This window comes from Ctenopharyngodon idella, chromosome 13 (genome assembly GCF_019924925.1).
Source record: "Ctenopharyngodon idella isolate HZGC_01 chromosome 13, HZGC01, whole genome shotgun sequence".
NCBI classification, from domain to species: Eukaryota; Metazoa; Chordata; class Actinopteri; order Cypriniformes; family Xenocyprididae; genus Ctenopharyngodon; species Ctenopharyngodon idella.
This window is the reverse complement of record NC_067232.1, coordinates 15,450,729-15,454,252: the sequence shown is the minus strand read 5'-3', so window position 1 is coordinate 15,454,252 and position 3,524 is coordinate 15,450,729. Positions and strand designations below refer to the sequence as shown.

The 3,524-nt window shown below is 44.5% G+C and overlaps 1 non-coding gene across 1 annotated transcript; it reads right to left on the bottom strand.

The window, feature by feature from the left end:
- Positions 1-2,930: 2,930 nt before the first annotated feature.
- Positions 2,931-3,045, bottom strand: LOC127525604 (U6atac minor spliceosomal RNA). Its single transcript, XR_007933387.1, has one exon. It is a non-coding gene; the product is annotated as a U6atac minor spliceosomal RNA (small nuclear RNA).
- Between the last annotated feature and the right edge of the window lie 479 nt (positions 3,046-3,524).

The following is a 3,524-nucleotide window of genomic DNA, read 5'->3' as shown; positions in this document are numbered from 1 at the left end:
CAGATGTGATGTTGAAAAGTCTGATTTGTTTTGAACCTGTTCATTCATACAGTTCAGTGATGAACCGGTTCAAAAAAACTATTCACTGATTCAAGTGCATAGACGTCACTGACTCTCTCTTTTTTTAACTTGAAAATTATTATAATGTTTATAATGTCTTTATATCTTCAATCCTTATAGCTGCATTTAGCAGAATATTTTTTAAACACCGTTGACTATACATATGTGGTGTTTTTATTTTATTTTTTTGTGAAAATGTATCTGTTTAATGATGTTAATTATCATTATCATATTGGTTATCGGCCAAAATTAGATTTTTTTTTTTTTTTTATTTATAAATATAATTGTTATTTTCACATTGGGGTTAATATTAAAATTGTAAATTCTTCTTTGTCTATATAAATTCAAAACAAAACATTAAAATCAATCATTTTTATTTAGTGGTTCTCAACGAGGGGGCCTCAGCAAACATCCAAGGGGCCTGCAGGATGACTGCAGAATTAATAAATTATTTATATTAAAATAATCTAATTCTAATCTAGATTAAAAAGAAAAAAAGAACACAAAATCAAGATGTTAACTGAAATCATATTTCTTCTTATTTTACCTAAAAACTACTGTTTCTATTTAAAAACATACAGTTATGGAATACATAAAATAAATTTTAGAATCACATATTGAATTGTGGTTCACCGACCAAGCACCGAACAGAACAGGGAGACTTTATAAGGGGACATATGAGGGAGAACGCAATCAGGGAGAACAGAAACAGGTGCAAAGGGTTAACTAATCAAGAGACACAATGAGAGAAAATGAACTGAACAGGACATGACAGAAACTAAATGAAGACATAACAAAAGTTCATAACCGTTACAGTACTTCCCATCCCAGAAGGCGCGACCTTGCTCCATAGATGAGCCAACTGCGGAGAGACGGAGGGGGCTCAGGAGGAGGACGAGGGGCAGATGAAGGGTAGGCAGAAGAGCAAGCAGATGACCAGGAAGAAGACAGGAGGGACCAGGGCGGAGCAGGCGGAGGAAGGAGCCATGACGGAGACTGGAGGGACCAGAGCGGAGCAGACGGTGGGAGAAGCCAAGGAGGAGACAGGAGGGACTTGGAGCAGAAGGAGCAAGGTGGGACCCAGACTGCAGCCAGGCAGGCGGCCCATGGTGGAGCTGATGGAGGGAGGAGCCATGGTGGAGAAAGGGCTGACGACTCCAGGGGGCTGACTGGCGGAAGCGGAGCAGGTGGAAGAGGAGACCAGGTTGTAGACGGAAAGCCGACGAGCCAAGGCGGCACTGAGGATCTGGAGGGACATGGCGATGCCGACGGCTCTAGCAAATGAGGCACAGACAGGGATCCAGAAGGTCGTGGTGGAGACAGAGCGACAGAGGACCATGGGGGAGATGGAGTGAGTGAAGAGCCCAACGGAGCCAGAGGGACGAAGGGACGAGGCAAAGCCAGAGGAGTGCAGTCCCGAGGCGAGGGCAGACCAACAAACGACCAAGGTGGAGCTGGTGAGATGAGGGAGCCCGGCGGAGCTGGTGGACTGATGGGCCACGGTAAAGATGAAGGGGCTAGGAGCCAAGGTGGAGATAATGGACTGACGGTCTGAGGTGGAGTTCTGGTCGCGGAGGCCGGAGGCGGAGACCGGGGATACACCGACCACGATGAAGCTGGAGACTGGCAGACCCGCGGCGAGCCCACATCACAGATGTTGGGCTGAGGGTGAGCTGAGGGCTGACAGGAAGCAGCAGAGGCGGGGATGAGGAAAGGATGATGATAGGAGGAGGTGGGAGAGCGAGGCTGGGTGGGAGTTCAGGGGCCGTGTGTGCTGCCCACACACACACACACACAATACCACGACTCCCAGCACCGGGAGCGCTACGGACAAGGGAACGACCTCCGTGGCCGTAACGGGACAGACAGACAGAATCTACAGGGCAGATGGACAGTTCAGGCACTCCCTTCATGGTCATGAACGGACAAACAGATGGTTCAGGACAGAGAGATAATACATATGATGGCGGAAGACGACAGGGTATCTCAGCACCCTCTCCACAAAGGTAGCTAAATTCCCACAAGAACCTTGTCCGGAGAACTGCGCTCTGCATGTGGTTATTTAAGCTCACAACATAGAAAGTGCAGAAGCAGTCATCCAGGTAATGAGTCAAATAGACTATTTCTAAATCCTCATGTGGTCCCCTAAGGTTAGTTCCCCCTGCTCCAAACACAGGAGAAGGACAGCAGGGATATCCATACTGAAAAAAAGAAACACAAAAAAAAAAAAGCAGGAAAACGCCGCCAAACTTTCACTTTTTTTAGGTCGGTGATTCTGTCACGCGGCTTGCGTGGAGTAGATACAAGAAAGCGCACGAAGATGAAGATGATCCAAACAAGTGATATATTTATTCCAGGAAGACGAAGAGTGCAGACACCAACAGAGTAACACATACAATAACAGACCAAGCACCAAACAGAACAGGGAGACTTTATAAGGGGACATATGAGGAAGAACGCAATCAGTGAAAACAGAAACAGGAGCAAAGGGTTAACTAATCAAGAGATACAATGAGGGCAAATGAACTGAACAAGACATGACAGAAACTAAATGAAGACATAACAAAAGTTTATAACCGTAACAGTTTTAAATGGTACAACTCAATTCAGGCATCACAATATTATAATGTACAGTAGAAAAATGGATATTAATCTTCAGATTTACTAAAGATTACATTTAACAGTGTTATTAAATTATTAGTGCCATTATACATTAACTTTAAGTCAGCTATAGATGACAGCAAAACTATTTCAAATGGGAGGATGAGTGTGCCCAATTAAATATCCAATATGGGCCAATATGAGCCACCACAATGGTACCACAAATGGAAACCTCCAGCCCTGAGTCTTAACCCCTACACAACCACCCCAAACATGGTAAGAGAGTAGGCAATGCTTTAACCATATGTGTGTTGAAGAAGGTCACTAGAACCTCTTCCATCTTCGTCAAGTGGAGTGCTAACCTTCTCTCCTTTCAAATAACGCCAGGGCGTTGATGGAGCATCTGATTCGAAATGAAAATGATAATGGTGACGGTCAACATCTCTGACACCGCATGCCAATTAGAAGGCGAGAGTTTGTTTTGTGTTGGGGGAGGTGACACAATCCTGTCGCTCAATCCAGTAGCCCCAGGCTTTGAGACTGTCACCCATCTCCCTACACATCTCACCTCTGATGATCTGTCCAAACTGATCCCAGTCCAGTCCCCTGTGTCTGAGCTGTCTTGTTATCCATCACAAGCTTCCTTGCCATCAGTGAACTCGCGTAAAGTGCAACACAACACGAACAGGTTTTTGCACTTGGGCTTTTAGCACTTTGTCTGGTGTTCGAAAAGGCTGACCTTGCTGAAACTATTATTTTAACTTTCCTTTACAAAACAATAAATCTTTAGATTAAGCTGATGTTTGAGTATCATCTTAATATATAGCTATTCAATTTGAAAGTCTATTCTCAGGTGACTGTTT